We start from the raw sequence: 12,004 nt of genomic DNA, 5'->3' as shown, positions 1-12,004 counted from the left end.
CTATCTATTGCCAATAACTCTTGAGGATTATTTTCATCCCTGTCATTCCTCACACTGGAATCAGCTGGAATCCTTCTTCTTCTTAATTTTTTAATACGTATTTATTTGGCCTCACCAGGTCTTTAGGTGCAGCATATGAGATCTGGTTCCCTGACCAGGGATTGAACCCAGATCCCCTGCATTGGGAGCATGGAGTGTTAGCCACTGGACGACCAGGGAAGTCCCTGGAACCCTTCTTGAAAGGACTGTCCCTCAAAAACAACTGTAGTTGGTTTGTAGGGAAAGTAGCAACCTAAGGCTTTTTACCTATTACTTGTGGGTGTGGCTTAGGTCCCCAGGATCCCCAGGAGACAACTGAACACGTGAGCTCATCAGGGAGGCCTCGGGTGCAAACAGATGCCAGAGTCACTGTTGGGTCACAGTATAACCTGGGCAACACTTAGGAACTCCTGGCTGCCACAGTGATAATAATATATGGATGTGATATTAATATATACTATAATAATATAGTCTTGATGTAATAATACGTTATTATTATTGAATACCCAAAAGGGGTCTGGCTCTGGCCTGGGCGGTGTAGTTCCCAGGATGTACTAAGAAGGAGAGCCCCACAAAGTGAGAAGGGAATTCCTCAGGTGAGCAGCAGGGCTTGGGAAGGTCAGGAGGGCACCCCTGGGGTGGTGAGCACTGATGTTCTGGAGGGGGGAGTTGGGAACACATCACAGCAGAGGATGGTTCTCAGTCCATGCTATGCTGGGCAGGGGGCTTTTCTAAAGTATTATCTCCCCCAAATGACAGGAGGGAAAGGTTTGTGGTCTTGAATTTGCTCTACTTAAAAAAAAAGTGTGCTCAATTGCTAAGTCGTGTCTGACTCTGTGACCCCATGGACTGTAGCCCACCAGACTCCTCTGTCTATGGAATTCTCCAGGCAAGAATACTGGAGTGGGTTGCCATTTCCTTCTCCAGGGGATCTTCCCAACCCAGGGATCAAACCCAGGTCTCCAGCGTTGCAGGCAGATTCTTTACCGTCTGAGCCACCAGAGAAGCCCAAAATACTTGTTACAACATGAATAAACCTCAAACACACTATGCTAAGTGAAAGAAGCTTGATGCAAAAGAACACATATTGGGGGACTTGCCTGGTGGTCCAGTGGTTAAGACTTTGCTTTCTAATTCAGGGGTGACAGTTCCATCCCTGGTCAGGAAGCTAAGATCCCATTTGCCTCGAGGTCAAAAAAACAAAGACATGAAAAACAGAAGTAATATTGTAACAAATTCAATAAAAACTTTCAAAATGGTCCACATCAAAAAATCCTAAAAAAAAAAAAACCACCACATAGTGTATGATTCTATTTATATGGAATGTCCAGAATAAGCAAATTCACAGACAGAAAGTGGTTGCCTAGGGATGGGATTGGGAATAGACAGGGACTGAAAAGCAGCACAGAATTCCTTTTAAGGGCAATGGAAATGTTCCAGAACTGGATTGCAGTGATGGCTGCGCACCCCTATGAAATTTTACTGCAGACCATCGAGTCCTGTACTTGAAATGGATAAATGTTGTAGCGTGTAAATTATACTTCAGTAAAGCTGCTTCTCAAAGCTATGTTTTTTTCCAGTAGTCATATAGGGATGTAAGAGTTCGACCATAAAGAAGGCTGAGTGCTGAAGAATTGATGCTTTCCAACTGTGGTATTGGGAGAAGACTCTTGAGAATCCTTTGGACAGCAAGGAGATCAAACCAGTCAATCCTAAAGGAAATCAATCCTGAATATTCATTGGAAGGACTGATGCTGAAGCTGAAGCTCCCATACTTTGGCCACCTGATGTGAAGAGCCGACTCATTGTAAAAGACCCTAATGCTGGGAAAGATTGAGGGCAGGAGAAGGGAGCAGCAGACGGTGAGATGGTTGGATGGCATCACCAACTCAATGGACATGAGTTTGTGCAAACTCTGGGAGATAGTGAAGGACAAGGGAGCCTCGTGGGCTGCAGTCCATGGTGTGGCAAAGAGTCAGACATGACTTAGTGACTGAACAACAAAAGCTGCTTTTAAAAAGAACAAAAAAGTGAGGGTCTGGAGCTGCCAACTGAGCAAGGATGGTGGAGGTGGGATGGTGACCCTCTGCCCCCTGCCAGGGACACTGGCAGAGCAAGAAGTGCCCTAGGCCTTCAGGGGAGGAGCTGAGGGTTTCTGAGGAACCCAGTAGACATCAAGGAAGCAAAGCAAGCTTCCTTATTTTTTTTTTTCTGTAAAGTTGCTCAAAATCTGAAAACAGAAATTAACCAACAGGTCCTGCTAAGAATATTGTGAAAAGGCTCCTAGGGGTGTGGAAATAGCCCCAAGAGTGGGAAAGTTCCATTCCTGTGGGGCCAAGATGGAGTCCCCAGGGCTGAGGTGTTGAGGGGTTGGGACAGGAAGAGGAAGTCTGGGTGGGGGACCCCTCCACCTTCAGTGACCACTCGGAGCTTTGATCCCTGTCAGCAGTTGGGGAAATTCTGGGGAAGTAATGAACAAAAAAGATGTTTATAAAACATTCATCATGCATTGCCTACGTAGATTCACATAAATTACACACTGGATGAAATAAGTCAGAGGGAGCAGACAAATACTGTCTGACCTTACGTAACTGTGGAATCTACTTTTTTCCCCTAGCTGTGTTGAGATAAGCTTACGATGTACAAAGTAGTGATTTAATACATATATACGGATAAAAGAAATCTTCCCATTATTGAGGTTTGGGGAAGTCGTTCTGGCTCCTACATGTGTGCTCAGTCATGTGCAACTCTTTGCGACCCCATGGACTGTAGCCTGTCAGGCTCCTCTATCCAAGAAAATTTCCAGGCAAAGAATACTGGAGCAGGTTGCCATTTCCTTCTCCAGGGGATCTTCCTGACCCAGGGATCGAACTTGTGTCTCCTATATTGGCCGGCGGAATTCTTTACCACTGGGCCACCTGGGTTAACTTGAACTTGATGCTAACTAGAACAGCCTGTTTGTAGCCTACCAAAGCTACATTGTACTTCGGCTTTAATTATTAAAGAAAAGGGCACATTGACCAGAAGTCAAGAATGTCCATATTCAAAATAAAAATTAAATGCCTCACTTCCTGGGACACCAGCGCTGGTCCTCCTTCAGTAATAAGACTCCTTTCCCAGGTGCCAAGGTCATACTGACTTGCTGTGCATGTGCCGGTCTGTTTCTTTGAAACTTTGAAGGAGTGTCTCCCTGACTTGTTTGATGTTTTTATTTTAACAAGACATACAACAGAGCTAAAATCATGGTTCTCTGAGGCAGTTCCTCGGAGTCATCAGAGAGGCTGTCTTCTGGGCTATATTCCTCCGTTTGGCGCAAATAAAACTCTTCTCTCAGACTTCCGTACCAGTCAAGTAGTGAGGAGTCTGCGCTCTCACAGCTATGGGCCCGAGTTTGATTCCTGGTCAGGGAACTAAGATCCCAAAAGCTGGGTGGCATTAGAAGAAAAAAAAAAAAAACCTCTTCTATTTCTATTAGAGATGCCTTGGGCTTCCCAGGTGGCACTAGTGGTTAAAGAACCTGCCTGCCAATGCAGGAGATGTAAGAGATGGAGGTTTGATCCCTGGGTGAAGAAGATCCCTGGAGTAGGAAACCCACTCCAGTATTCTTTCTGGAGAATCCCATGGAGAGAGGAACCCAGCAGACTATAGTCCACAGAGTTGCAAAGAGTCAGGTACAACTGAAGTGACTTGGCATGCACACAGATGATTTATTGATTATTTGTGTTGACAATACTTTGCAAAACGATAACTACAATAAGGTTAGGTAGTATATCCAACTCTTCACATAGTTGTCCTGTGTGTTGTGAGAAATTTTTAGTTTTATGTCTTTTTTTGGCCACACTGCCCAGCTCCTGGGATCTTAGTTCCCGGATCAGGGATTGAATCAGTATCTTTGGCAGTAAAAGGGTGGAGCCCTAACCACTGGACTGCCAGGGAATTTCCAAGAACTTTTCAATTCTCCTTTCTTAGCGACCTTTCAATACACAATATGCAATATTGTTAACCATCATCCGTATGTTGTACATTACACCCCCAGACAGAATTTACTCCTCTTATAACTGGAAGTTTGTACCTTTCAACAAGCCTTAACCCATTTCTCTTACTTCCCAGGCCCTGGCAAACGCCAGTCTCTTTGTATGAGTTTGATCTTGTTTTTAAAGATTTATTTGTGAAATCTAAGAAAGCTGAGCCAGAACAACAGAGAACAGGATAGTGGTGACCAAGGGCTGGGTGGATGGGGACATGGGGAGATGTTTCTCGAAGGGGACAGACTTTCAGTTAGAAGATTAATAAATTCTGGGGACCTAACATACAGCACGGTGATTACAAGTGACACTGTATGTGTACTGGAAAGTTGCTAAGAGAGTAGGTCTTAAGTGTTCTCACCACACACACAAAAAGATAATTATGGGAGATGATGGAGGTGTTAACTAACCTTATGTGGTAGTCATTTTGCAACATACACATGTCACATCATCACGTTATACACCTTAAACCCAGGCAATGCTACATGTCAGTTTTATCTTGGTAAAGCTGCGGGAGGAGGAGTAGTCAATCATCACCCCGGCCGTGTAAGGTAGTCACTGAGAATACTTCCATTTTACAAAAGGGAAAACAGAGGCCCAGAGGTGTTTTAGCCACTTTCTCAAAGCTATGCAGCTAGTCAATGGCTGAGCTGGGGTTCCCAGGAAGGGGGCTGGACATCACCACCCCAGCATCCTTAAAACTCCTTGGCATCTGCTCTTGTTTGGATATGCTGGGCAGGGTGGGTGCAGGGGTGGGGGGGGGCCCAGCACAAAGGGGCTGGAGAGACAGCTCATCCTGGGCCAGCGGGGCCCCAAGAGCTAGGCTGCCCCTTACTTTGTCCTCCATGTGTTCCCCCCACCTCATGATATGGGGGGAAAATGCCTTGGTTATAAGTAAGGACTTTGAGGGTTCTCCCTGGCGGTTCAGTGGTTAAGACGCTTCCACTGCAGGGGGCATGAGTTCAATCCTTGGTCTGGGAACTAAGATCCTGCAAGACCCACGCTGCAGCCAAAAAAACAGACTAAGCACCTTGGCACCTAACAAATCTGCGTCTGAAACCTTCCCTTTGAAAGTGACTCAGTCTCACCCAACATCAGTTTTCCCATCTGTGAAATGGGGTACGTGGTGGGGGGCTCTCAAGAAGCTTTGGCCAGGCTTTCCATTCTGCCCCCACACCATTATCTTTTATTCTTTTAAAATTATATTATTTTTTATTATTCAAGTACAGTTGATTTACGATGTTGTGTTAGTTTCAGGTGTACAGAACAGAGATTCAGTTAGATATATAACATATGTATATGCTGCTGCTGCTGCTAAGTCGTTTCAGTCGTGTCTGACTCTGTGCGACCCCATAGATGGCAGCCCACCAGGCTCCCCCGTCCCTGGGATTCTCCAGGCAAGAACACTGGAGTGGGTTGCCATTTCCTTCTCCAATGCATGAAAGTGAAAAGTCAAAGTGAAGTCGCTCAGTCGTGTCCAACTCTTAGTGACCTCATGGACTGCAGCCTACCAGGCTCCTCCATCCATGGGATTTTCCAGGCAAGAGTACTGGAGTGAGGTGCCACGGCCTTCTCTGAACATATGTATATACACACATATATATTTCAGATTCATTTACCTTATAACTTATTATAAAATATTGAGTACAGTTCCTTGTGCTATACAGGAGGTCCTTGTTGGTCATCTAGTTTATAATAGTACTGTGTGTATATTAAGTCTAACCTAATTTATCCTTCCCTAATTTCCCCTTTGGTAGCCATAATTTTGTCTTCTGTGTCTGTGGATCTGTTTCTGTTTTGTAAACAAGTTCATTTGTATCTTTTTTAAGATTCCATGTATAAGCCATATCATATAGTATTTGTCTTGCTTTGTCTGACTTACTTCATCTAGTATGAGAATCACTAGGTCCATCCCTGTTGCTGCAAATGGCATTATTTCATCCTTTTTTTATCCCTGAGTAATATTCAATTGACATATATATGTCAACAGAATATATATTCCACATCTTCTTTATCCATCATCTGTTGATGGATAGATATTGAGATTGTTTCTGGAGTATTGTGAATAGTGTTTCTGTGAACATAGGGGTGCATGTATCCTTCTGAATTCTAGTTTTCTCCAGATATATGCCCAGGACTGGGATTTCTGGATTGTTATGGCAACTCTATTTTTAGGTTTTTGAGGAAGCTCCATCCTGTTCTCCATAGGAACTGTACCAGTTTACATTCCCACCAACAGTATAGGGGGGTCCCTTTTCTCCACACTCTCTCCAGCATTTATTGTTTGTAGACTTTTTGATGATGGCCATTCTGACCAGCATGAGGTATCTCACTATGGTTTTGATTTGCATTTCTCTAGTAATTATCAAGACTTTTACTTTTATCTTCTGTCATTCATGTGGGACAGGAAGCAAGTGTCAATGATTCATTTCTGATTGGCAGGGCTACCTGTCATTGCTACATGCATTAGCCAAGTTATGTAGCAAGGCAGTAACCAGTCAGAATCGGGGGAAGGGAGTAACCAGTCAGAATCGTGGGTTGCCTATGCAAGTCAGTTTCACAAGAAGTGGCAACAGTTTCCAGTCTTCCAAGTGATACAGGCCTCTTTGTTCAAAACTACTTCAAGGGCAGATGTATATTAACAGAGGCAAGAACAAGCTGGTAACACTTGCAAATATTCAGGGGATCTGCAGAGCACAAAAAAAAAAACCAGTTGTTTGGGGCAGAAAAATCCTTCCTTTCTGTGACTTCAGGACACATATTACCTTCAACTCTTTGGGAGACTCCTTTTTTTCCAATTATAATTTGAATTATAAATATTTGGTTTACACAACTGTAATGATGGTTACACAACTGTACACATTTGTCAAAACTCATAGAACTCAGTAAAAAGAGTGAATTTTGCAGTATGTCAATTACACACAATTAAAAATAAAACCCAATACTTGGGAAAAACAAAACATTGATGCAGTATGCAGGTATATAGACTTGTCAAAATGCATCCAACTGAACATTTAAGATAGACATATTTTATTTCATGAAATTACACACAAAATCTATTTTTAAAAATTATAGGTGGGTGATTGCCCTATTGTGCTTTTAAAAGACCTGGTTCTAGAATTTTATTCGGTAGTATTAGATGTAAAATTACAGCCACTAGAGCTCAGTTTTGTTGGCAGAAATCAGGGAGAATGAAAGGATTTTTTAAAAAGAGAATTAAGTGGGACTTCCCTGGTGGTCCAGCAGCTTAGACCCCCTGTGAATTTAGGAGGCGGGCTTTGATCCCTAGTCAGGGAATTAGATCCCATAAGCCATAACTAAGAGTTAGCGTGCCCTAACTAAAGATCCTGCACGCTGCAACTAAGACCCAGTGCAGCCAAATAAAATAAATAAATAAAATATATTTTTTCATAGAAGATAATTAAGGGACTGTTGATGACAATAATCAATAAACATCTATAATAAGAATAGAATAGGGCTTTACTAGAGCCAAACTGAGGACTATAACTCAGAAGACAGCCTCTCAGATTACTCTGAGGAAGTGCTCCGGAGAGGTATGGCTTTTCAGTGCAGTTTTATGTCTTGTCAGGGCTTCCCTCATAGCTCAGTTGGTAAAGAATCCACCTGCAATGCAGGAGACCCTCGTTCAATTCCTGGGTTGGGAAGATCCACTGGAGAAGGGATAAGCCACCCACTCCAGTATTCTTGGGCTTCCCTTGTGACTCAGCTGGTAAGAATCCACCTGCAATGAGGGAGACCTGGTTTTGGTTCCTGGGTTGGGAAGACCCCCTGGAGAAAGGAAAGGATACTCACTCCAGTATTCTGGCCTGGAGAATTCCATGAAGTTGAAGAAAGTGGAGAAAACCACTAGACCATTCAGGTATGACCTAAATCAAATCCTTTATGACTGTACAGTGGACATGAGAAATAGATTTAAGGGGCTAGATCTGATAGACAGAGTGCCTGATGAATTATGGACGGAGGTTCGTGACATTGTACAAGAGACAGGAATCAAGACCATCCCCAAGAAAAAGAAATGAAAAAACCAAAATGGCTGTCTAAGGAGGCCTTACAAATAGCTGTGAAATTAAGGGAAGCAAAAAGCAAAGGAGAAAAGGAAAGATATACCCATGTGAATGCAAGGTTCCAAAGAATAGCAAGGAGAGATAAGAAAGTCTTCCTCAGCAATCAATGCAAAGAAATAGAGGAAAACAATAGAATGGGAAAGACTAGAGATCTCTTCAAGAAAATTAGAGATACCAAGGGAACATTTCATGCAAAGATGGGCTCAATAAAGGACAGAAATGGTAGGGACCTAACAGAAGCAGAAGATATTAAGAAGAGGTGGCAAGAATACACAGAAAAACTGTACAAAAAAGATCTTCATGGCCCAGATAATCACAATGGTGTGATCACTCAACTAGAGCCAGACATCCTGGAATGTGAAGTCAAATGGGCCTTAGGAAGCATCACTATGAACAAAGCTAGTGGAGGTGATGGAATTGAGTTGAGCTATTTCAAATCCTGAAAGATGATGCTGTGAAAGTGCTGCACTCAATATGCCAGCAAATTTGGAAAACTCAGCAGTGGCCACAGGACTGGAAAAGGTCAGTTTTCATTCCAATCCCAAAGAAAGGCAGTGCCAAAGAATGCTCAAACTACCGCACAATTGCACTCATCTCACACGCTAGTAAAGTAATGCTTTAAATTCTCCAAGCCAGGCTTCAGCAATATGTGAACCGTGAACTTCCAGATGTTCAAGCTGGTTTTAGAAAAGGCAGAGCAACCAGAGATCAAATTGCCAAAATCCGCTGGATCATAGAAAAAGCAAGAGAATTCCAGAAAAACATCTATTTCTGTTTTATTGACTATGCCAAAGCCTTTGACTGTGTGGATCACAATAAACTGTGGAAAATTCTGAAAAAGATGGGAATACCAGACCACCTGACCTGCCTCTTGAGAAACCTATACGCAGGTCAGGAAGCAACAGTTAGAACTGGACATGGAACAACAGACTGGTTCCAAATAGGAAAAGGAGTATGTCAAGGCTGTATATTGTCACTCTGCTTATTTAACTTATATGCAGAGAACATCATGAGAAACGCTGGGCTGGAGGAAGCACAAGCTGGACTCAAGATTGCCAGGAGAAATATCAATAACCTCAGATATGCAGATGACATCACCCTTATGGCAGAAAGTGAACTAAAGAGCCTCTTGATGAAGGTGAAAGAGAGTGGAAAAGTTGGCTTAAAGCTCAACATTCAGAAAATGAAGATCATGGCATCTGGTCCCATCATTTCATGGGAAATAGATGGGGAAACAGTGGAAACAGTGTCAGACTTTATTTTTCTGGGCTCCAAAATCATGGTAGATGGTGATTGCAGCCATGAAATTAAAAGATGCTTATTTCTTGGAAGGAAAGTTATGACCAACCTAGACAGCATATTGAAAAGCAGAGACATTACTTTGCCAACAAAGGTCTGTCTATCAAGGCTATGGTTTTTCTGAGTGCCAAAGGATTGATGCTTTTGAACTGTGGTGTTGGAGAAGACTCTTGAGAGTCCCTTGGACTGCAAAGAGATCCAACGAGTCTATCCTAAAGGAGATCAGTCCTGGATGTTCATTGGAAGGACTGATGTTGAAGCTGAAATTCCAATACTTTGGCCACCTGATGCGAAGAGCTGACTCATTTGAAAAGACCCTGATGCTGGGAAAGATTGAGGGCAGGAGGAGAAGGGGACGACAGAGGATGAGATGGCTGGATGGCATCACCGACTCAGTGTACATGGGTTTGGGTGAACTCCGGGAGTTGGTGATGGACAGGGAGGCCTGGCGTGCTGTGGTTCATGGGGTTTCAAAGAGTCAGAGAGTGACTGAAGTGAACTGAACTGATACAGTCCATGGGGTTGCAGAGTCGGACACGACTGAATGACTTTCACTTTGTGTCTTGTCAGAGCAAAGAATGTCAGACAAGTCAGAGAGACACTCCTTCAAAGTTTCAAAGAAACAAGACCAGAATGTGCATAGTCAGCCAGTATGGCCTTGGAGCTTGGGAAGGGAGTCTTATCACCAAAGGAGGACCAGCATTGATGTCCCAGGAAGGGAGGCATTTAATCTTTATTTTGAACATGGACATTCTTGACTTCTGGTCAGTGTGCCCGTTTCTTTAATAATTAAAGCAAGTATATAATGTAGGTTTGATAGGTCACAAGCAGGCTATTTTAGCTAGCATAAAATTCAAGCTAACTTATGTAGAAGCCAGAATGACTTCTCCAGACCTCCGTATGTGAACCTTTCTTTTATCAGGGCATGTATACCTCTTTCCTGCTACTGAGCTAGGGGTTTTCAACTGAGTCCCCAGGGAATCCCAGGGGCTTCTACCCACTGTCCTTGTTTTTCACCTCTCCTGTAGTTAGAGCTGCCCACTTCTTTTGCTTCCTTCAAAAGCTCTTATCTGAAAAGTTCTGAGACTAAAGGGTTTGAAAAAATCAGAGCACTCGAAAAATGACTTTTGCCTTAGTTTCAGGTGTACAACATGGTTGTAAATTGTAAAATTTAAATATGTAAATATGTAAAATTGTAAATAAAAAGTTTAAATTGTAAAATTTCAAAAAATTGAAATTTTTATAGATTATACTCCTGTATAATTATTATGAAGTCACCTGTATTCCCTTGCTGTACAATATGTATCTTGGTAGCTTATTTATTTTATACATTGTAGTTTGTACCCCTTAATCTCCTACTCCTCTTTTGCCCCTCCTCCTTCCCTCTCCCCACTGGCAACCACTAGTTTGTTCTCTTTGTTTTTTGTTATATTTACTACTATGTTGTATTTTTTAGATTCTGCATATATCCTGATAACATACAGTATTTGTCCCTCTCTGTCTTAGTTCACTAAGCATAATATTTTCTAGGCTGAGTAATATACCATCATACATATATATGTGTATGCTGCTCCTGCTGCTAAGTCGCTTCAGTCGTGTCTGACTCTGTGCGACCCCATAGACGGCCGCCCACCAGGCTCCCCCGTCCCTGGGATTCTCCAGGCAAGAACACTGGAGTGGGTTGCCATTTCCTTCTCCAATGCATGAAAGTGAAAAGTGAAAGTGAAGTCGCTCAGTCGTGTCCGACTCTTAGCGACCCCGTGGACTGCAGCCTACCAGGCTCCTCTGTCCATGGGATTTTCCAGGCAAGAGTACTGAAGTGGGGTGCCATCGCCATATATGTGTATATATGTGTGTATATATATGCCACATCTTTATCCACTTGTCTGTTGATGGGCACTTAGGTTGCTTCCATATCTGGGCTATCATAAATAATGCCGCAATGAACAGCAAGGAGTGCATGTATCCTTTCAAACTAGTGTTTTCATTGTCTTCTGATATATACTCAGGAGTGGAATTGCTGGATCATGTAGTAGTTCTACTTTTAGTTTTTTGAGGCACCTTCACACTGTTCTCCATTGTGACTGCACGAATGTGTACAGTGTCTTTTTTCTCTACATTCTCATCAACAAGTTTTATCTGCAGTCTTTTTGAAGATGGCCATCCTGACAGGTGTGAGTTGATATCTCACTGTAGTTCTGATTTGCGTTTCTCTAATAGCGATGTTGAGCATCTTTTCATGTACCTATTGGCCATCTGTATGTCTTATTTGGAGGAATGTCTATTCAGGTCTATTCTTCTATTCTTGTGTCAGAAATCCTCCTAGAATCGGGTTTCTCTGCTTCAGGGAGAAAAGGACAGGTGGAGGCTGAGGCTGACTGAGTGCTCTCTTGCTGTCTGTCTTTCTGTGACAGGGCAGACTTTGAGAGGGCAGGAGTGTCCCTTTGATCCTTCCTGGATGCCCAATGTTTAGCATCTTTGCCACACTAGTAAGTGCTCAATAAATCTACACTTTGGCCATGTGAACACTGTTGTATTTACACAGCCATTTTACAC

Source organism: Bos indicus x Bos taurus, chromosome 7, assembly GCF_003369695.1.
Source record: "Bos indicus x Bos taurus breed Angus x Brahman F1 hybrid chromosome 7, Bos_hybrid_MaternalHap_v2.0, whole genome shotgun sequence".
Lineage (NCBI taxonomy): Eukaryota > Metazoa > Chordata > Mammalia > Artiodactyla > Bovidae > Bos > Bos indicus x Bos taurus.
This window is presented reverse-complemented; position numbering follows the sequence as displayed.